The 7947-nt window shown below is 34.9% G+C and overlaps 1 protein-coding gene across 26 annotated transcripts in view; it reads left to right on the top strand.

Moving 5' to 3' along the window:
- The first annotated feature begins 5516 nt into the window (after positions 1–5516).
- The window catches only part of unc-13 (protein unc13 homolog), a 100166-nt gene continuing 97735 nt past the window's right edge, over positions 5517–7947 (top strand). For 5 of the 26 annotated variants that reach the window (XM_087411394.1, XM_087411419.1, XM_087411417.1 and 2 more), the window contains exon 1: positions 5664–7796. The gene's annotated coding sequence lies outside the window, so the exon portion shown is untranslated. Of the gene's footprint in view, positions 7797–7947 lie in introns of all 26 variants that reach the window. The other 21 variants (XM_087411413.1, XM_087411409.1, XM_087411410.1 and 18 more) reach the window with 16 other exon arrangements.

Genomic DNA, 7947 nt, shown 5'->3' with positions numbered 1-7947 from the left:
TTCGTCGATAAGTAATTAATTACCTGCGATAAATTTGATTCACGTCTGTATGAGAAAATTTTATGATCTTGTGTGCGTTACACTCTCGAAAAATGTATAAAAAGTTTTCCGTCGTGCACAAGTTTATGAGAAAATATTATTCTTTAATTTTATAGATAAACACATTTCCATCTTGAGTTTTATATTTCCTAGGCTGCATGGAAAGTGTATCCCGTAGAAAAATGCAATCACATAGCACTGAGCTATAAACATAATGGGTTATGTCATTTGTTATTTCAATATTTGTGCTGCATGCTGCAAACTAATTGCGACTTTGTTGTAATTATCTGAGAGATTATTTCTGAACAGCGTACGATTACCGTAAATTATTTCATCACTACGTGTAAAAATGTTCTTTACACGTGCGCAAGCTTCAATCTGGTTTTCTCGGTCGATCGATACTTACGAAGGAGTGGTTTAAACTTGGACAAATTTAAATATTTAATGTCACGTGAGATCGGTGATACGCTGCGCAATTGCATTGTTAATCTATATTAATTAAATGTTGTCGTGAGATTGTAGGCATCTTCTTAACGCTTTTAACATGCAACATAAAGTATAGATATAATGAGACGGTTCTAAGCGTCGATTTTTACGGATGCTGCATCCAGTCTGCCTCGTTCCAGCTGTACAGTTCTTTAATTACAGAAAGTTTGGAAGTTTAGACATGGGATCTATGTCCACGCTCGAACCATTTTAACTTTTCTCTGGTAGAACGGATCTCTTATTCTTTTCACGTCGCGGTATATGACTTTTTTCTAATTCTTTGACAGGATTAAAACATCCTCATTTTATTGAGTTTCCGTTTTATGTACACAGGGTGTCCTTCAAAATTCAAACTTAAAATACTGCAGCAAGAAAATAAAAATAAAAAAGTTATTTATAAATTTTCATTTTGAACAGTAATTTTTGAGATAATAAGATTTTAAATGTGGCCATTTAAAAGCCAGACTGTACGTTTATAAGCCATTTAGTCCATATTTATCTATTAATTGCACGTGCGGTAGATTAAGTGAGTAACAGTGAGCGTATATTTCAACGCTCTCACCAATACTCGTAGATGATTATCTAAACATAGTCTATAATTGATTATGTTTAAATCTTTATTATTTCAAACATTATTGTTAAAAATGAAAAATTAACAAATAATATTTTTGCTTAATTTTTCGAGAACTTTTTTGCTATAATTTGAGTCACGAATTTTCGCACACTTTTGTATATATATATATATATATATATATACGTATAAATTTATACATTGTATATATATTTATTTATATTTATATTTATATATGGAGAAAAAAATTTACTAAATCTTAAAATTTTTTTTTTAATAGTACTAACTAAATATTTGTTTATAGTAAATAAATATTTATTAAATAAAAAATAATAGTAAAATCAAATTAATAAAACTGGTTCTCGTACAAATATATGTTTATATAATACTATGCAATTAATATTTATTCAAACAAATATTTATTAAAATTCAATATTTTTTTCAATGCATATATAAATTTGTATGTCATGTATATGGAGATATACTCTTTTTTTATATGAAACGTAGAGAGAGAGAGCAAGCGAGAGAGAGAGAGAGAGAGAGAGAGAGAGAGAGAGAGAGAGAGAGAGTACATATGTATGTATATACATATATATTATATTAAAGAAGGACAAAAAGTATATATATATGAACATATAAATTTATACATGCATTGAAAAAAATATTGAATTTTAATAAATATTTGTTTGAATAAATTAATTGCATAGTATTATATAAACATATATTTGTACGAGAACCAATTTAATTTTACTATTATTTTTTATTGAATAAATATCTATTTATTATAAATAAATATTTAGTTAATACTATTGAAAAAAAAAAATATATTTTAAGATTTAGTAAATTTTTTCTTTCTTTATATAAATATAAATAAATAAATATATATATATATATATACAATATATAAATTTATACATATATTATGTGTATGTGTATATATATATACTTTTTCTCTTATTTAACGCAAAGAACTAATTAATAATGATAATAATCATTAATATAATGAAATGAGAGGTGATTTTCGTGTTAGATAATACGCACTATCTAAATATTTATAATTATAAATGTTATCGCATGTTTTAATCATTTTGAAGAGGCGAGAACCGAGCCGTCGAATCATTCTCACAAGAAAGATGACTGCGGCTCACGTATGGGAATGAAATCATCATTTAATTTTAATAATGATTCATACAGACACGCATGTATAACCATAGAATTAGTTAACAAGCTTCCTATTATGTCAGGGCAAAGTAGCTTTTAACTATTATGAATGACCAGATTAATACGTGTTGTAGTGTCTTCAGATTAGAGTTATATATACAAACACAAAGGATAGGAAACACGAAGCATAACATATCTGTTGCTAGAATTCATAATAACGTGTCGCTTAACTATTGTGCACAAATTAATGAACAAGCGATGATAAAAATAAAGGTTTAAAAAATTTTACATTTTTTTTTATGTGCGAAAGCGTTAATTTGCTCTTTTAATACATTTTAAGAAATGATCAAATGTGCTAAAGAAGTATTATTTCTTTTTTGTTCGATCTTCATTCATTGGCTTTCATTACTAGATTAATTCACATAATTGACATACATTTATGGATTGGAAGAGAAAAATAAAAGTGATAAAATAATAAGAGTATCATGTTTTTTCTTTTTTCGTTTTGACTTCGATCAACACAAAACACATTATTTCGTTGATTTAAAAAATGAGCAGATATTTTTCTCTTTTGAAAAAAATTAAATATTATAAATTAAGTTTTTGCACACTTTAAGATAAAGGATTAAAGATGTTACTCTATAATTTCTGATACAGTGCGTTTTATTTAATTTAATCCGTAATTTTTTATATATAAATATAATAGGCAGATATAATTTAATCCAGGAATAGTCACCTTTTTTACATGATCACCTAGAATGTTTTTATACTTCAATTAAAATCACAATTATTAATATATCGTATATTATTGATTGTTTTCTGATTTATTAGTATCCGAACGTTATGAATATGTATTTTAATTTCAATTTTCTAAAGAAAATTAAGTAAAAACTGAACAAATATTAAATGGAATAAATGCATTAAGTAGCCCATTATTATTTCTAAAAACTAAAGATTAATACGTTTTGTTGCGGATTTTCATACAAATGATTGCATCGTAAATAACTATACTTTATTATTCAAAAAATATGTTAAATAAAATCCATATAAAATAATATTTTACAATTTACATTTTTTATCACTGAAGTATATAAATATTCCAAGTAACTATTCTCAAATTAAAGATATGCAAGTTGATAGATAGAGTGCTGAAAATATCCTAAAAAATATTTTAATTTTATAATAAATAAATAATTACGTTTTTTAACAGTATAACAATTATGTTGTAGTTAAATTTACACTAGTTACATCCTTATAAAATAGAAGAATATAAAAATAAATAATTAACTTTAAGACTTCTGAGCATTTTTAAGCGATACGTTTTATTGTTCTTTTTAGAACAAAGTTTTAACGAAAATTATACTTTGGTGTGATTATTCTATTTATCCACTTAAAAGCTCAAAAGTGTAATTGTATAAAATATTGAGATATATCGATGCATCTACATTTATCCCACATGTATAGAGAGGACAATACATTCACTTAACAGCGTAATACTATTTTTCAGAAAAATAATGTAAACTCTTGGATGTAAACATTAGACATTCACTGCTATTTAAATTATTTACATGAATGCAAATCCCTTTCTATCTGTCCATTTTTGTCAGATTTGGATTTGGATTCTGTTTCTAGTTTTTGTCCTCAGTTGTGCGCGTGCGATGCCTCTTCAGTAAAGCGCATACGCTTTTATACTGTACCGATGCTCGGCCCGCCATTTTCCCCGGACTCAACCTTAGGGGTTAGCCACGGTGGTTAACGACGAAGAACCGATCGCTCCATCCCTTTCTGCCTCTCAACTTCTCTCTCCGTCTTTCCACCTTGGACGTTCCTCCACCTTCTCTCTGTCTCACGCTTTCTCTCTCCTCCACCATTCCAGCCCCTTTCCTCCACCCCTCTCCCGGAAAATCAATATGAAGTGGCGTTGGTATACGACGTGGTGGCTGCTACCGTATGTGCCATCTCTCTCTGACCATCACGACCTTTTCTTTCTGCCTTTCTGCCCCCTCTTTCTCTATCTTTTCCTCTCATTTCTCTTCTTGCTTTCCATTTTCTTCTTCTTCCTCTTCCTCTTGGTGTACAAACACGACCGTCCCTCGTGCATCGTCCAGCACTCTGCCGTCTGGTTCTTCCGTTCGACGCACCTTGTATCTTCACCAAATCCACCTAGGTCTCCCCAGGGGCGCTAGAGTTCAGACGGCAGCCTCCGGCTTTGCCGGCGGATTGCGGCAGATCGGTCACCAAGTCACCAGGATTCATTCGGGTTACCTGGTTGACTGGCTCGTAGGTCAACATCCACCATTCCGCCGCCACTGGTTGAATACTGCCGCGTGGCGGCGCCGTGCGTGTCATCGTACTTTGCGCTTCCTTTTGGCGAACGTGTCGCCGCCATTCCGTTCCCACACGCGAGGAATATAATTCCTCCTGAGATCCGCACCAAGCGTTTCTAGGTGATCCGGAAAATATGTAAATAAACGGGTATGAAAGATAAGTTTCCCTCCGCAGAGAATAGACCTTTGCACCCCCACTTTTGTATTCTCGCGTTTTGTACAACGTAAACGTAACTTTTTTAACCCTCGCAAATCGCGCCGATGCGACGTGCGCAATTTTGCGCACTGTCTCTCGATCGATATATCGTCATTGCGACACGTTAACGATGCAAAACATTGTGATCTAGTTTTGATAACGTTATTCATCTTTTTCGTTTTGAGGGTATACAAACTGAAAGAGGTTTCGTTTCATCCAGCGTGTGCAATACTTATTCATCATATGCGATACATGGCAGAATCATGAAAATTCTACGAGCTTGAATGCATAGTTTCTCTGCTTTAACATTCTTAATGTAGCACGAATCTCCGATGTGATAGATTTTCCATGGATGCAGAGGCGCCTCTAACATTGTATTTTAATAAATGGACAAACATAATATAAACAAATAAGAAAGACACAAGACAAAAGTCAGCGAAGTAATTGTGCAAAAAGATTCTAAATCGTGATTCAAATATATCGACCTATCCTTCCTTCATAAATCTCATGGCATTCCATTATACGTACATAAATAAGTTTATCAACTTAAGGATAGTTAATAAGATGTTATTTAAAAAGGCAAAAAAGAAGGGATAAGTTTAACGTCCGCAAAGAGAGAAAATCCTTTTTCGTCCGGGAGTTGTGCGGGGAAAACACAGCACTGCGCCATGCGCAGTGATGTCTCGGCAGGGGTGGTGGTTCGTGCGCTCTAGGGGTTGATCGGCGCCGTAGTATAGAGAACACGGGGTCGCGGGGAGGGTGGGTTTGGCCAGGTAGTCGTGGCGAGAGGGTCCGCGGGGGTTGTACAGAAGTGGTGGGAAGGAGTCTTGGCGAGAGAGAGGCGAGACGAAGCGACGCAAGAGGACGGGCACGCTAGGTTAGTAGCGGAGGTACACGTTGTACCAGCCGGCAGTAGTGAGTGCCGTGCTTAACACGGCCTACACGGCCTTCCCGCTGCGCGCGTACACCGTAACACCCGTAAAAGGCGGCCGCCCTCGTCGATCCGTTTCTACTTGCAGCGTCGCGCCACGTCGCCTCGGCTCGTTTCGTTTCGCCTGGCGTCGCCACGTAGAGACGAGCCGTATAGACGAGCTAGTCGTCTCAGCCGCACCGTGTTTTTTCTTCTCGAATATACGGCACGGGACGCGCGCGCCCGACTTCCCCCGTGAAGGGACCCTGTGACGAGGTGTGGATAATGGTAGCGAGGAAGTGCCGGCGTCGCCGTCGCCGTCGAGTGGCGTCCCGCCGTCGCCGGCAACCCGAGCGACGCTACTACTCGCGTCAACGACAGTCCGGCGAAGGCGCGGAGTGAACGGCCTCTCGCTCGTCGTATAATCGACTCCTCGCTCCAGCACGCCCGACGCTTAGGATTTTAAGGCGTGGAGGAGGCTTTCCCGTGCGCGTGAACTCTCGACGACGATGCGTCGTCTTCGTCGACGGTGCGTGCGCGCGCGTGCGTGCGTCGCAACGTACCGGGTAGAAAAAAAGGTTTTTCGCACTGCGGGATAGCGTGTGTTGATCGAAGGGACCTGGGGAATGAGAAACGTGTACCCCACGCGGCGGCGTGTTCTCTCGCGTGAAGCCTCGTTCGCGTAAAACCAACGCGAGCCTCTTCCGTCTCGGAAACTCGCGTGAGAACCCGCGGAAACAGGCGTGAAAACTCTTTCGCGTGGAAATTTGTTAGTGCGTCAACGATACGTGAGCGCATTGTTCTTTTCGGATATTTTTCTTTTTTAATGTCAAGAAAAAAGAACAAAGTATAGTTCCTCCTTTATAACTCGATAATATACATGTCGAAATCGATTATCGTTTTTATTAATTATTAAAGTTGAGCTAAAAGATTGAAATTCGATATACGAATAACTCTCATGAATTGCGAATGTTTTTCTTTTACAAAAATTTTTAAACCGTTTTAATATTAATTTGCGCATAAATAAAAGGTTTATTAATGGCGCGCTGGATATATTATTTATAAATAATGTCTGACGCTCTGTATTGATTAAAAAATTTTGCATAATTGGTATTCAAAATTCCGATCTGAGCAGAGAAGAATAATAAAAATAAATTTTATTTATATCGAATATTATCAGTATTTCATTTTATATATATCGGAAAAAATATTGGTTGATTGCATCGGCAAGAATCGATATATTAGGCAAACAGATGATAGGCTTCCCGGATTCATGTAGTTTACGCAAAATAAAGCTCAGCAAGGCAATTTCAAAGTGCTGTGAGAATCCCTTGTTGTAACATGGCTATATATCTTTACCCCTTATAGTCAACTAGCTTCCGGCGAGTTTTTCAATCAAACGTAATGTAATTCTACAGTTTTGCGTTTCAGAAATTGATATTGCGGATGAGTTGCCAATAATTGCGGGAAAAAATATTTTACGCTCTTTTTTTGTGATGAATGATAAATTTTCAAAATTATAAAAAATGAATAATGATATATCAGTAATTTTTGTAATGAATTTGTACATACAAAATGTAAAAAATTTCGTGGAATTTGATACGATATATCGACGTAGTCGTACTATATAATACTACTTCAATAAATATACTTCCAATCAATACACTACGACTATTTAATTCAAGATAGCAGTTTCTTTTTTAACGTAGCAAGCTTTTGAATGCTGTGTGTATTTTTATAAATCAGTAAAAAATAATATACACGAAATATGGGTAGTACATCTCAATAAACTTTCCATGGACTTTGTATAATCATCAGATGGGGCAAAGATATAAAGTGGAATGCTCACTTTATGGGAAATATAAAAAAAAAACGAGACTGAGCTATATAAAGATTTCCAACCACATTTTTTTTTTTAATTCTCTTTCTGTAACTACAGTTAATTACTTCGAAATTAACATAACAATTACGAAGAAACAGCTAACGGAGGAAGACCAGAATCTAGTTATTTATTTCGAGAAAGTTAGTTTTCCGGTTCAAGGGACAGTTATCTTCTTCTCTGTTTGTAATAACATAAACTATCAAGTTACAAACACGAACTTAGTCGTAAGTCTCTCAAAATGAAGCGAAATGCAAATTTGCTAATCTTATAACTTTCATGGATCGAATGGACGAAGTAATAAAATAATTTTCCAAACTTTCTTGATTACACGAGATTCGATGCTTAGATGTTCACCCTTCGCAACGCAAGTTATGA

The sequence above is a fragment of the Acromyrmex echinatior genome, chromosome 11, assembly GCF_024713525.1.
Source record: "Acromyrmex echinatior isolate Ae372 chromosome 11, ASM2471352v2, whole genome shotgun sequence".
NCBI classification, from domain to species: Eukaryota; Metazoa; Arthropoda; class Insecta; order Hymenoptera; family Formicidae; genus Acromyrmex; species Acromyrmex echinatior.
Note: the sequence above shows the minus strand (reverse complement) of the source record. Positions and strands in the feature narration are given on the sequence as shown.